This window comes from Oncorhynchus clarkii, unplaced genomic scaffold (genome assembly GCF_045791955.1).
Source record: "Oncorhynchus clarkii lewisi isolate Uvic-CL-2024 unplaced genomic scaffold, UVic_Ocla_1.0 unplaced_contig_1341_pilon_pilon, whole genome shotgun sequence".
In the NCBI taxonomy this organism is placed as follows: domain Eukaryota; kingdom Metazoa; phylum Chordata; class Actinopteri; order Salmoniformes; family Salmonidae; genus Oncorhynchus; species Oncorhynchus clarkii.
Window position 1 is genome coordinate 17501 of NW_027261065.1, and position 13443 is coordinate 30943.

Genomic DNA, 13443 nt, shown 5'->3' on the forward strand with positions numbered 1-13443 from the left:
ATTAAAATGGACCTGTTGTATTGATTGAAAAAGAAAAGGTCTATTATATTATTCTGAGTGGCTGCGTGACCGGACTTGATACCTCTTCCCGATGGCCAAACAAAAAGTGTCTGGTGCACAGGGGTCGTTCTTTGTAAAGTAGGGGACCAAGTGAGGATTTCCTAAGCTGGACAACTAGTTACAGCTGTTAAGTCATTGATAATAATCAGCAAACATTTGTTATGTCATTACATAAAGATATAAAGGTGGGGATCAAAATTCACAAAGTAGATTTAAAAAAAAATCTGTGTTTAAGTCTTTTATCATGGTTGGTGTCTTTCATGTGTATTTTACTCTGGTAGCTTCTCTGCTGCTTTCCAATCCCTCTTCTCAGACACCCGTGGAGATCAGCCTGTATCATTTTCACAATTCTGTCATCAAAATACATACAGTATATATTGACAGTTAACATTTATAATTTCTATAAATCAATTATTTTGTTTGGTATCATTTAACCTGGAGCACCATAGCATATGACACAGTTCAAACAGTTTATTTTGGATGCTAGGGATATATAGATTTAACTTTTCTTTTGACACTTTACAGCCAAGTTTTGTGCTTTTAATACGGTATGTGTTCTTTATTTGACCACGCTAAAATGTTTTTAAAACCAAATTTTAATCCAAATGTCACTTAATGGGCAAATCTGAGGTTCAAACAATTATGATTACCCCACCTGGTTTTGGTAAAAAAAAAAAATTTAAAAAAAGAGGGACTGGGCTGGAGAAATATAACCATTCAAATTCAGACGATGGACCCGGGTTTGAGTCCCGGGTGGGATGGTGCCTGTGAGGCCATCGGAGAGGCGTGTGAGGGATTTAGTATAAAGAACGGTGGGGACACGCTCTGCCGAAGGAAAGGGGGTAGGGTAGCGACCTAGATTGCGGATGCTATGTATTGGCCAATGAGAGGCTTTGAACCAACGTCCGTATTGGTACTCAGAATCCTCAGAAGGAGCAGTCCTCCATTGGAATGAATGGATTGGATCTCTTGGTGTAACGATTTAGTTGTTGGGTGTCAGTCACTGACTCCCCCCACGTACTTACAATTCCCAACCATACTCCCCTTATGTACAAGTCACAGGTAGCCCAATATGAGCAAATATGAAACCTTATTTCTAAATATGTCTTCTTTTTTTTAACGCTTTTCTACTATGACATAAGGACCTTCATTTTGAGATTTCCAAATAGAAAGTGTTATATAAATATTCATACACATAGCTCATATAAACAAAGACATTCCGTCGTAAGAACACATACACCCAGCCATAAGACTGACCCCCTCTTCCTTGTATAAACACACATCTCATCTCCCTCTACTGGCCGGTCCCAAGAGCAAAGGACTTTTGCTGTGCACCAATGGGGCCCGCTCTGGCTAGAGCAAGGCCCGCCTCCAACCCTCCGACCAGTCAAGAAGACCGAAACGACAAGACTCCACCTACTTTATAAGGTCTCTTTTTCACCTGACTCCTTGCCGAGTTATGTGAACTAGGTCCGTGCACGTAAAACTGCGGGACAAGATATCTCTGACTCATTAAAACTGTCTTTTGTTACAACTGAAATCCACTCTGTCCAGCGTCCGTGATTTGGTCTCAACTCTCCAGTATTTAAACACTAACAGAACCCATGACCTGTAAGTGACCCACTGGGATCAAGCCAAACAGAGCAGTTATATGCTCTGACTCATGCCGTGTTAATGAGTCTGCAGACAATCAATCAAATGTATTTATAAAGCTCTTTTTACATCAGCCGATGTAAAAACCCAGCCTAAAACCCCAAACCGCAAGCAATGCAGATGTAGAAACTCTCCCTAGAAAGTCCAGAACCTAGGAAGAAACGGGCTCTGAGGGGTGGCCTGTCCTCTTATGGCTGTCCTGGGTGGAGAGTATAACAGAACATGGCCAAGGTCTTCAAACGTTCATAGATGACCAGCAGGGTCAGATAATAATAATCACAGTGGTTGTAGAGGGTGCAACAGGTCAGCACCTCAGGAGTAAATGTCAGTTGGCTTTTCATAGCTGATCAGAGTTAGAGACAGCAGATGCAGTAGAGAGAGAGTCCAAAAGAGCAGGTCTGGGACAAGGAAGCACGTCCAGTGAACAGGTCAGGGTTCCATAGCCGCAGGTAGAACAGTTGAACACTCGCGCAGCAGCATGACCAGGTGGACTGGGGACAGCAAGGTGACATCAGGCCAAGTAGTTATGGTCATAGGGCTCAGGTCCTGAGAGAACTTACAATGAACACAGGTCCCCGGATAGGACATGATAAATGCTCTCTTCCGCTGAGCTACAGGGAATGACTTGCTTTTGGGGAAACACTAGGCAAAAGTCATAAACTTGGCACAACTGCAGAAAAAGTATTCCTCTTGTGGGCCAGCGACCTAAGGACTGTTTTAATTTGAAGTACTCTCTGCTGCTCTACCAACATTCCTATCAAAGGTCAACAAGTCAACAAGTGAAGATTTCAGCGACCTATGGATTACTGCAATTTCACCTACACTAGTTGCATTTGGGAATAGACAAAAAGTGAGCCGAGGGATAAATCGCTGTTTAGCCCCATCACTGCGAAATGTCTTGTTCTCTCTCCCTGTTGGTCTAGTGGTTAGGATTTGGTTATTTTACCACCGCGGCCTGGGTTTGATTCCCGCTCAGGGAATGACTTGCTTTTGGGGAAACACTAGGCATAAGTCAAAAACTTGGCACAACTGCAGAAAAAGTTATACTCTTCTGAGTCTGCGACCTAAGGACTGTTGCAATCTCGAGAACTCTCTTGTGCTCTACCAACATTCCTATCAAAGGTCAACAAGTGAAGATTTCTTCTCTCAGGGAAAGATATTTTTTTGTCAAGCACATGTCAAGATGCACTGCTGTCAAACAGTTGGCGTAAGCCACAAGAAAATGTACAATCCTTCGAGCCGGATTTGAACCAGCTACCTGAGGATTACAGCAATTTCATCTACAGTCCTCCGCTCTACCAACTGAGCTATCGAAAGGCGACAAATGTAGTCAAACGCCATTACCTAGATGGTCAGAGGTTCGGCAGAAGCATATGTTCCCTTTAAGAATTTAATCTGCTGAGTTTGGTGGTGTCTTGGAGCTGCTGAGGATTGCCCCCAGGTCTTCGTACGTTCAACTAATGCTCTATTCCTCTGAGCTACATCCCCTTAGATTGCAAGTAGTTGCATTTGGGAATAGACAAAAAGTGAGCCGAGGAATAAATCGCTGTTTAGCCCCCTCACTGCGAAATGTCTTGTTCTCTCTCCCTGTTGGTCTAGTGGTTAGGAATCGGTTCTTTTACCACCGCGGCCTGGGTTTGATTCCCGCTCAGGGAATGACTTGCTTTTGGGGAAACACTAGGCATAAGTCAAAAACTTGGCACAACTGCAGAAAAAGTTATACTCTTCTGAGTCAGCGACCTAAGGACTGTTGCAATCTCGAGAACTCTCTTGTGCTCTACCAACATTCCTATCATAGGTCAACAAGTGAAGATTTCTTCTCTCAGGGAAAGATATTTTTTGTCAAGCACATGTCAAGATGCACTGCTGTCAAAAAGTTGGCGTAAGCCACAAGAAAATGTACAATCCTTCGAGCCGGATTTGAACCAGCGACCTAAGGATTACAGCAATTTCATCTACAGTCCTCCGCTCTACCAACTGAGCTATCGAAGGGTGACTAATGTAGTCAAACGCCATCACCTAGATGGTCAGAGGTTCGGCAGAAGCATATGTTCCCTTTAAGAATTTAATCTGCTGAGTTTGGTGGTGTCTTGGAGCTGCTGAGGATTGCCCCCAGGTCTTCGTACGTTCAACTAATGCTCTATTCCTCTGAGCTACATCCCCTTAGATTGCAAGTAGTTGCATTTGGGAATAGACAAAAAGTGAGCCGAGGAATAAATCGCTGTTTAGCCCCCTCACTGCGAAATGTCTTGTTCTCTCTCCCTGTTGGTCTAGTGGTTAGGAATCGGTTCTTTTACCACCGCGGCCTGGGTTTGATTCCCGCTCAGGGAATGACTTGCTTTTGGGGAAACACTAGGCATAAGTCAAAAACTTGGCACAACTGCAGAAAAAGTTATACTCTTCTGAGTCAGCGACCTAAGGACTGTTGCAATCTCGAGAACTCTCTTGTGCTCTACCAACATTCCTATCATAGGTCAACAAGTGAAGATTTCTTCTCTCAGGGAAAGATATTTTTTTGTCAAGCACATGTCAAGATGCACTGCTGTCAAAAAGTTGGCGTAAGCCACAAGAAAATGTACAATCCTTCGAGCCGGATTTGAACCAGCGACCTAAGGATTACAGCAATTTCATCTACAGTCCTCCGCTCTACCAACTGAGCTATCGAAGGGTGATGAATGTAGTCAAACGCCATCACCTAGATGGTCAGAGGTTTGGCAGAAGCATATGTTCCCTTTAAGAATTTAATCTGCTGAGTTTGGTGGTGTCTTGGAGCTGCTGAGGATTGCCCCCAGGTCTTCGTACGTTCAACTAATGCTCTATTCCTCTGAGCTACATCCCCTTAGATTGCAAGTAGTTGCATTTGGGAATAGACAAAAAGTGAGCCGAGGAATAAAATCGCTGTTTAGCCCCCTCACTGCAACATGTCTTATTCTCTCTCCCTGTTGGTCTAGTGGTTAGGAATAGGTTCTTTTACCACCGCGGCCTGGGTTTGATTCCCGCTCAGGGAATGACTTGCTTTTGGGGAAATACTAGGCATAAGTCAAAAACTTGGCACAACTGCAGAAAAAGTTATACTCTTCTGAGTCAGCGACTTAAGGACTGTTGCAATCTCGAGAACTCTCTTGTGCTCTACCAACATTCCTATCAAAGGTCAACAAGTGAAGATTTCTTCTCTCAGGGAAAGATATTTTTTTGTCAAGCACATGTCAAGGTGCACTGCTGTCAAAAAGTTGGCGTAAGCCACAAGAAAATGTACAATCCTTCGAGCCGGATTTGAACCAGCGACCTAAGGATTACAGCAATTTCATCTACAGTCCTCCGCTCTACCAACTGAGCTATCGAAGGGTGACTAATGTAGTCAAACGCCATCACCTAGATGGTCAGAGGTTCGGCAGAAGCATATGTTCCCTTTAAGAATTTAATCTGCTGAGTTTGGTGGTGTCTTGGAGCTGCTGAGGATTGCCCCCAGGTCTTCGTACGTTCAACTAATGCTCTATTCCTCTGAGCTACATCCCCTTAGATTGCAAGTAGTTGCATTTGGGAATAGACAAAAAGTGAGCCGAGGAATAAATCGCTGTTTAGCCCCCTCACTGCGAAATGTCTTGTTCTCTCTCCCTGTTGGTCTAGTGGTTAGGAATCGGTTCTTTTACCACCGCGGCCTGGGTTTTATTCCCGCTCAGGGAATGACTTGCTTTTGGGGAAACACTAGGCATAAGTCAAAAACTTGGCACAACTGCAGAAAAAGTTATACTCTTCTGAGTCAGCGACCTAAGGACTGTTGCAATCTCGAGAACTCTCTTGTGCTCTACCAACATTCCTATCATAGGTCAACAAGTGAAGATTTCTTCTCTCAGGGAAAGATATTTTTTTGTCAAGCACATGTCAAGGTGCACTGCTGTCAAAAAGTTGGCGTAAGCCACAAGAAAATGTACAATCCTTCGAGCCGGATTTGAACCAGCGACCTAAGGATTACAGCACTTTCATCTACAGTCCTCCGCTCTACCAACTGAGCTATCGAAGGGTGATGAATGTAGTCAAACGCCATCACCTAGATGGTCAGAGGTTTGGCAGAAGCATATGTTCCCTTTAAGAATTTAATCTGCTGAGTTTGGTGGTGTCTTGGAGCTGCTGAGGATTGCCCCCAGGTCTTCGTACGTTCAACTAATGCTCTATTCCTCTGAGCTACATCCCCTTAGATTGCAAGTAGTTGCATTTGGGAATAGACCATTAGTGAGCCGAGGAATAAAATCGCTGTTTAGCCCCCTCACTGCAAAATGTCTTATTCTCTCTCCCTGTTGGTCTAGTGGTTAGGAATCGGTTCTTTTACCACCGCGGCCTGGGTTTGATTCCCGCTCAGGGAATGACTTGCTTTTGGGTAAACACTAGGCATAAGTCAAAAACTTGGCACAACTGCAGAAAAAGTTATACTCTTCTGAGTCTGCGACCTAAGGACTGTTGCAATCTCGAGAACTCTCTTGTGCTCTACCAACATTCCTATCAAAGGTCAACAAGTGAAGATTTCTTCTCTCAGGGAAAGATATTTTTTTGTCAAGCACATGTCAAGGTGCACTGCTGTCAAAAAGTTGGCGTAAGCCACAAGAAAATGTACAATCCTTCGAGCCGGATTTGAACCAGCGACCTAAGGATTACAGCAAATTCATCTACAGGCCTCCGCTCTACCAACTGAGCTATCGAAGGGTGATGAATGTAGTCAAACGCCATCACCTAGATGGTCAGAGGTTCGGCAGAAGCATATGTTCCCTTTAAGAATTTAATCTGCTGAGTTTGGTGGTGTCTTGGAGCTGCTGAGGATTGCCCCCAGGTCTTCGTACGTTCAACTAATGCTCTATTCCTCTGAGCTACATCCCCTTAGATTGCAAGTAGTTGCATTTGGGAATAGACTTGCTTTTGGGGAAACACTAGGCATAAGTCAAAAACTTGGCACAACTGCAGAAAAAGTTATACTCTTCTGAGTCAGCGACTTAAGGACTGTTGCAATCTCGAGAACTCTCTTGTGCTCTACCAACATTCCTATCAAAGGTCAACAAGTGAAGATTTCTTCTCTCAGGGAAAGATATTTTTTTGTCAAGCACATGTCAAGGTGCACTGCTGTCAAAAAGTTGGCGTAAGCCACAAGAAAATGTACAATCCTTCAAGCCGGATTTGAACCAGCGACCTAAGGATTACAGCAATTTCATCTACAGTCCTCCACTCTACCAACTGAGCTATCGAAGGGTGATGAATGTAGTCAAACGCCATCACCTAGATGGTCAGAGGTTCGGCAGAAGCATATGTTCCCTTTAAGAATTTAATCTGCTGAGTTTGGTGGTGTCTTGGAGCTGCTGAGGATTGCCCCCAGGTCTTCGTACGTTCAACTAATGCTCTATTCCTCTGAGCTACATCCCCTTAGATTGCAAGTAGTTGCATTTGGGAATAGACCATTAGTGAGCCGAGGAATAAAATCGCTGTTTAGCCCCCTCACTGCAAAATGTCTTATTCTCTCTCCCTGTTGGTCTAGTGGTTAGGAATCGGTTCTTTTACCACCGCGGCCTGGGTTTGATTCCCGCTCAGGGAATGACTTGCTTTTGGGTAAACACTAGGCATAAGTCAAAAACTTGGCACAACTGCAGAAAAAGTTATACTCTTCTGAGTCTGCGACCTAAGGACTGTTGCAATCTCGAGAACTCTCTTGTGCTCTACCAACATTCCTATCAAAGGTCAACAAGTGAAGATTTCTTCTCTCAGGGAAAGATATTTTTTTGTCAAGCACATGTCAAGATGCACTGCTGTCAAACAGTTGGCGTAAGCCACAAGAAAATGTACAATCCTTCGAGCCGGATTTGAACCAGCGACCTAAGGATTACAGCAATTTCATCTACAGTCCTCCGCTCTACCAACTGAGCTATCGAAGGGTGATGAATGTAGTCAAACGCCATCACCTAGATGGTCAGAGGTTTGGCAGAAGCATATGTTCCCTTTAAGAATTTAATCTGCTGAGTTTGGTGGTGTCTTGGAGCTGCTGAGGATTGCCCCCAGGTCTTCGTACGTTCAACTAATGCTCTATTCCTCTGAGCTACATCCCCTTAGATTGCAAGTAGTTGCATTTGGGAATAGACCATTAGTGAGCCGAGGAATAAAATCGCTGTTTAGCCCCCTCACTGCGAAATGTCTTGTTCTTTCTCCCTGTTGGTCTAGTGGTTAGGAATCGGTTCTTTTACCACCGCGGCCTGGGTTTGATTCCCGCTCAGGGAATGACTTGCTTTTGGGTAAACACTAGGCATAAGTCAAAAACTTGGCACAACTGCAGAAAAAGTTATACTCTTCTGAGTCTGCGACCTAAGGACTGTTGCAATCTCGAGAACTCTCTTGTGCTCTACCAACATTCCTATCAAAGGTCAACAAGTGAAGATTTCTTCTCTCAGGGAAAGATATTTTTTTGTCAAGCACATGTCAAGATGCACTGCTGTCAAACAGTTGGCGTAAGCCACAAGAAAATGTACAATCCTTCGAGCCGGATTTGAACCAGCGACCTAAGGATTACAGCAATTTCATCTACAGTCCTCCGCTCTACCAACTGAGCTATCGAAGGGTGATGAATGTAGTCAAACGCCATCACCTAGATGGTCAGAGGTTTGGCAGAAGCATATGTTCCCTTTAAGAATTTAATCTGCTGAGTTTGGTGGTGTCTTGGAGCTGCTGAGGATTGCCCCCAGGTCTTCGTACGTTCAACTAATGCTCTATTCCTCTGAGCTACATCCCCTTAGATTGCAAGTAGTTGCATTTGGGAATAGACCATTAGTGAGCCGAGGAATAAAATCGCTGTTTAGCCCCCTCACTGCGAAATGTCTTGTTCTTTCTCCCTGTTGGTCTAGTGGTTAGAAATCGGTTCTTTTACCACCGCGGCCTGGGTTTGATTCCCGCTCAGGGAATGACTTGCTTTTGGGTAAACACTAGGCATAAGTCAAAAACTTGGCACAACTGCAGAAAAAGTTATACTCTTCTGAGTCTGCGACCTAAGGACTGTTGCAATCTCGAGAACTCTCTTGTGCTCTACCAACATTCCTATCAAAGGTCAACAAGTGAAGATTTCTTCTCTCAGGGAAAGATATTTTTTTGTCAAGCACATGTCAAGATGCACTGCTGTCAAACAGTTGGCGTAAGCCACAAGAAAATGTACAATCCTTCGAGCCGGATTTGAACCAGCGACCTAAGGATTACAGCAATTTCATCTACAGTCCTCCGCTCTACCAACTGAGCTATCGAAGGGTGATGAATGTAGTCAAACGCCATCACCTAGATGGTCAGAGGTTTGGCAGAAGCATATGTTCCCTTTAAGAATTTAATCTGCTGAGTTTGGTGGTGTCTTGGAGCTGCTGAGGATTGCCCCCAGGTCTTCGTACGTTCAACTAATGCTCTATTCCTCTGAGCTACATCCCCTTAGATTGCAAGTAGTTGCATTTGGGAATAGACCATTAGTGAGCCGAGGAATAAAATCGCTGTTTAGCCCCCTCACTGCGAAATGTCTTGTTCTTTCTCCCTGTTGGTCTAGTGGTTAGGAATCGGTTCTTTTACCACCGCGGCCTGGGTTTGATTCCCGCTCAGGGAATGACTTGCTTTTGGGTAAACACTAGGCATAAGTCAAAAACTTGGCACAACTGCAGAAAAAGTTATACTCTTCTGAGTCTGCGACCTAAGGACTGTTGCAATCTCGAGAACTCTCTTGTGCTCTAACAACATTCCTATCATAGGTCAACAAGTGAAGATTTCTTCTCTCAGGGAAAGATATTTTTTTGTCAAGCACATGTCAAGGTGCACTGCTGTCAAAAAGTTGGCGTAAGCCACAAGAAAATGTACAATCCTTCGAGCCGGATTTGAACCAGCGACCTAAGGATTACAGCAAATTCATCTACAGGCCTCCGCTCTACCAACTGAGCTATCGAAGGGTGATGAATGTAGTCAAACGCCATCACCTAGATGGTCAGAGGTTCGGCAGAAGCATATGTTCCCTTTAAGAATTTAATCTGCTGAGTTTGGTGGTGTCTTGGAGCTGCTGAGGATTGCCCCCAGGTCTTCGTACGTTCAACTAATGCTCTATTCCTCTGAGCTACATCCCCTTAGATTGCAAGTAGTTGCATTTGGGAATAGACTTGCTTTTGGGGAAACACTAGGCATAAGTCAAAAACTTGGCACAACTGCAGAAAAAGTTATACTCTTCTGAGTCAGCGACTTAAGGACTGTTGCAATCTCGAGAACTCTCTTGTGCTCTACCAACATTCCTATCAAAGGTCAACAAGTGAAGATTTCTTCTCTCAGGGAAAGATATTTTTTTGTCAAGCACATGTCAAGGTGCACTGCTGTCAAAAAGTTGGCGTAAGCCACAAGAAAATGTACAATCCTTCGAGCCGGATTTGAACCAGCGACCTAAGGATTACAGCAATTTCATCTACAGTCCTCCACTCTACCAACTGAGCTATCGAAGGGTGATGAATGTAGTCAAACGCCATCACCTAGATGGTCAGAGGTTCGGCAGAAGCATATGTTCCCTTTAAGAATTTAATCTGCTGAGTTTGGTGGTGTCTTGGAGCTGCTGAGGATTGCCCCCAGGTCTTCGTACGTTCAACTAATGCTCTATTCCTCTGAGCTACATCCCCTTAGATTGCAAGTAGTTGCATTTGGGAATAGACCATTAGTGAGCCGAGGAATAAAATCGCTGTTTAGCCCCCTCACTGCAACATGCCTTATTCTCTCTCCCTGTTGGTCTAGTGGTTAGGAATCGGTTCTTTTACCACCGCGGCCTGGGTTTGATTCCCGCTCAGGGAATGACTTGCTTTTGGGTAAACACTAGGCATAAGTCAAAAACTTGGCACAACTGCAGAAAAAGTTATACTCTTCTGAGTCAGCGACCTAAGGACTGTTGCAATCTCGAGAACTCTCTTGTGCTCTACCAACATTCCTATCAAAGGTCAACAAGTGAAGATTTCTTCTCTCAGGGAAAGATATTTTTTGTCAAGCACATGTCAAGGTGCACTGCTGTCAAAAAGTTGGCGTAAGCCACAAGAAAATGTACAATCCTTCGAGCCGGATTTGAACCAGCAACCTAAGGATTACAGCAATTTCATCTACAGTCCTCCGCTCTACCAACTGAGCTATCGAAGGGTGTAATGTAGTCAAACGCCATCACCTAGATGGTCAGAGGTTCGGCAGAAGCATATGTTCCCTTTAAGAATTTAATCTGCTGAGTTTGGTGGTTTCTTGGAGCTGCTGAGGATTGCCCCCAGGTCTTCGTACGTTCAACTAATGCTCTATTCCTCTGAGCTACATCCCCTTAGATTGCAAGTAGTTGCATTTGGGAATAGACAAAAAGTGAGCCGAGGAATAAAATCGCTGTTTAGCCCCCTAGCTTGCGAAATGTATTTTTCTCTCTCCCTGTTGGTCTAGTGGTAAGGATTCGGTTCTTTTACCACCGCGGCCTGGGTTTGATTCCCGCTCAGGGAATGTCTTGCTTTTGGGGAAACACTAGGCATGAGTCAAAAACTTGGAACAACTGCAGAAAAAGTTATACTCTTCTGAGTCAGCGACATACGGACTGTCGCAATCTCGAGAACTCTCTGCTGCTCTACCAACATTCCTATCAAAGGTCAACAAGTGAAGATTTCTTCTCTCAGGGAAATATTTATTTTTGTCAAGCACATGTCATGGTACACTGCTGTCAAAAAGTTGCCGTAAGCCACAAGAAAAAGTACAATCCTTCGAGCCGGATTTGAACCAGCGACCTAAGGATTACAGCAATTTAACCTACAGTCCTCCGCTCTACCAACTGAGCTATCGAAGGATAAAAAATGTAGTCAAACGCCATCACCTAGATGGTCAGAGGTTTGGCAGAAGCATATGTTCCCTTTAAGAAATTAATCTGCTGAGTTTGGTGGTTTCTTGGAGCTGCTAAGGATTGCCCCCAGGTCTTCGTACGTTCAACTAATGCTCTAGTCCTCTGAGCTACATCCCCTTAGATTGCAAGTAGTTGCATTTGGGAATAGACAAAAAGTGAGCCGAGGAATAAAATCGCTTTTTGCCCCCTCACTGCAAAATGTCTTATTCTCTCTCCCTGTTGGTCTAGTGGTTAGGAATCGGTTCTTTTACCACCGCGGCCTGGGTTTGATTCCCGCTCAGGGAATGACTTGCTTTTGGGGAAACACTAGGCATAAGTCAAAAACTTGGCACAACTGCAGAAAAAGTTATACTCTTCTGAGTCAGCGACCTAAGGACTGTTGCAATCTCGAGAACTCTCTTGTGCTCTACCAACATTCCTATCAAAGGTCAACAAGTGAAGATTTCTTCTCTCAGGGAAAGATATTTTTTTGTCAAGCACATGTCATGGTACACTGCTGTCAAAAAGTTGGCGTAAGCCACAAGAAAAAGTACAATCCTTCGAGCCGGATTTGAAACAGCGACCTAAGGATTACAGCAATTTCACCTACAGTCCTCCGTTCTACCAACTGAGCTATCGAAGGATAAAAAATGTAGTCAAACGCCATCACCTAGATGGTCAGAGGTTTGGCAGAAGCATATGTTCCCTTTAAGAAATTAATCTGCTGAGTTTGGTGGTTTCTTGGAGCTGCTAAGGATTGCCCCCAGGTCTTCGTACGTTCAACTAATGCTCTATTCCTCTGAGCTACATCCCCTTAGATTGCAAGTAGTTGCATTTGGGAATAGACAAAAAGTGAGCCGAGGAATAAAATCGCTGTTTAGCCCCGTAGCTTGCGAAATGTATTTTTCTCTCTCCCTGTTGGTCTAGTGGTTAGGATTCGGTTCTTTTACCACCGCGGCCTGGGTTTGATTCCCGCTCAGGGAATGACTTGCTTTTGGGGAAACACTAGGCATAAGTCAAAAACTTGGCACAACTGCAGAAAAAGTTATACTCTTCTGAATCAGCGACCAAAGGACTGTTGCAATCTCGAGAACTCTCTGCTGCTCTACCAACATTCCTATCAAAGGTCAACAAGTGAAGATTTCTTGTCTCAGAGAAAGATATTTTTTTGTCAAGCACATGTCATGGTACACTGCTGTCAAAAAGTTGGCGTAAGGCACAAGAAAAAGTACAATCCTTCGAGCCGGATTTGAACAAGCGACCTAAGGATTACAGCAATTTCACCTACAGTCCTCCGCTCTACCAACTGAGCTATCGTAGGATAAAAAATGTAGTCAAACGCCATCACCTAGATGGTCAGAGGTTTGGCAGAAGCATATGTTCCCTTTAAGAAATTAATCTGCTGAGTTTGGTGGTTTCTTGGAGCTGCTAAGGATTGCCCCCAGGTCTTCGTACGTTCAACTAATGCTCTATTCCTCTGAGCTACATCCCCTTAGATTGCAAGTAGTTGCATTTGGGAATAGACAAAAAGTGAGCCGAGGAATAAAATCGCTGTTTAGCCCCCTAGCTTGCGAAATGTATTTTTCTCTCTCCCTGTTGGTCTAGTGGTAAGGATTCGGTTCTTTTACCACCGCGGCCTGGGTTTGATTCCCGCTCAGGGAATGTCTTGCTTTTGGGTAAACACTAGGCATAAGTCAAAAACTTGGAACAACTGCAGAATAAGTTATACTCTTCTGAGTCAGCGACATACGGACTGTCGCAATCTCGAGAAATCTCTGCTGCTCTACCAACATTCCTATCAAAGGTCAACAAGTGAAGATTTCTTCTCTCAGGGAAATATTTTTTGTTGTCAAGCACATGTCATG

At 44.1% G+C, this 13443-nt stretch overlaps 11 non-coding genes across 11 annotated transcripts; all 11 read right to left on the reverse strand.

Annotated features, from left to right (window-relative positions):
- Positions 1 to 3618: 3618 nt before the first annotated feature.
- On the reverse strand, positions 3619 to 3705 carry trnay-gua (transfer RNA tyrosine (anticodon GUA)). The gene is given in 2 exon segments: positions 3619 to 3654; positions 3669 to 3705. It is a non-coding gene; the product is annotated as a tRNA-Tyr (tRNA).
- Positions 3706 to 4294: 589 nt separating this feature from the next.
- Positions 4295 to 4381, reverse strand: trnay-gua (transfer RNA tyrosine (anticodon GUA)). The gene is given in 2 exon segments: positions 4295 to 4330; positions 4345 to 4381. It is a non-coding gene; the product is annotated as a tRNA-Tyr (tRNA).
- A 590-nt stretch (positions 4382 to 4971) lies between these two features.
- On the reverse strand, positions 4972 to 5058 carry trnay-gua (transfer RNA tyrosine (anticodon GUA)). The gene is given in 2 exon segments: positions 4972 to 5007; positions 5022 to 5058. It is a non-coding gene; the product is annotated as a tRNA-Tyr (tRNA).
- Positions 5059 to 5647: 589 nt separating this feature from the next.
- trnay-gua (transfer RNA tyrosine (anticodon GUA)) lies at positions 5648 to 5734 on the reverse strand. The gene is given in 2 exon segments: positions 5648 to 5683; positions 5698 to 5734. It is a non-coding gene; the product is annotated as a tRNA-Tyr (tRNA).
- Positions 5735 to 6861: 1127 nt separating this feature from the next.
- trnay-gua (transfer RNA tyrosine (anticodon GUA)) lies at positions 6862 to 6948 on the reverse strand. The gene is given in 2 exon segments: positions 6862 to 6897; positions 6912 to 6948. It is a non-coding gene; the product is annotated as a tRNA-Tyr (tRNA).
- A 590-nt stretch (positions 6949 to 7538) lies between these two features.
- Positions 7539 to 7625, reverse strand: trnay-gua (transfer RNA tyrosine (anticodon GUA)). Its single transcript is given in 2 exon segments — positions 7539 to 7574; positions 7589 to 7625. It is a non-coding gene; the product is annotated as a tRNA-Tyr (tRNA).
- Positions 7626 to 8215: 590 nt separating this feature from the next.
- On the reverse strand, positions 8216 to 8302 carry trnay-gua (transfer RNA tyrosine (anticodon GUA)). Its single transcript is given in 2 exon segments — positions 8216 to 8251; positions 8266 to 8302. It is a non-coding gene; the product is annotated as a tRNA-Tyr (tRNA).
- A 590-nt stretch (positions 8303 to 8892) lies between these two features.
- Positions 8893 to 8979, reverse strand: trnay-gua (transfer RNA tyrosine (anticodon GUA)). Its single transcript is given in 2 exon segments — positions 8893 to 8928; positions 8943 to 8979. It is a non-coding gene; the product is annotated as a tRNA-Tyr (tRNA).
- A 1127-nt stretch (positions 8980 to 10106) lies between these two features.
- Positions 10107 to 10193, reverse strand: trnay-gua (transfer RNA tyrosine (anticodon GUA)). The gene is given in 2 exon segments: positions 10107 to 10142; positions 10157 to 10193. It is a non-coding gene; the product is annotated as a tRNA-Tyr (tRNA).
- Positions 10194 to 10782: 589 nt separating this feature from the next.
- trnay-gua (transfer RNA tyrosine (anticodon GUA)) lies at positions 10783 to 10869 on the reverse strand. The gene is given in 2 exon segments: positions 10783 to 10818; positions 10833 to 10869. It is a non-coding gene; the product is annotated as a tRNA-Tyr (tRNA).
- A 589-nt stretch (positions 10870 to 11458) lies between these two features.
- Positions 11459 to 11545, reverse strand: trnay-gua (transfer RNA tyrosine (anticodon GUA)). The gene is given in 2 exon segments: positions 11459 to 11494; positions 11509 to 11545. It is a non-coding gene; the product is annotated as a tRNA-Tyr (tRNA).
- Positions 11546 to 13443: the final 1898 nt, after the last annotated feature.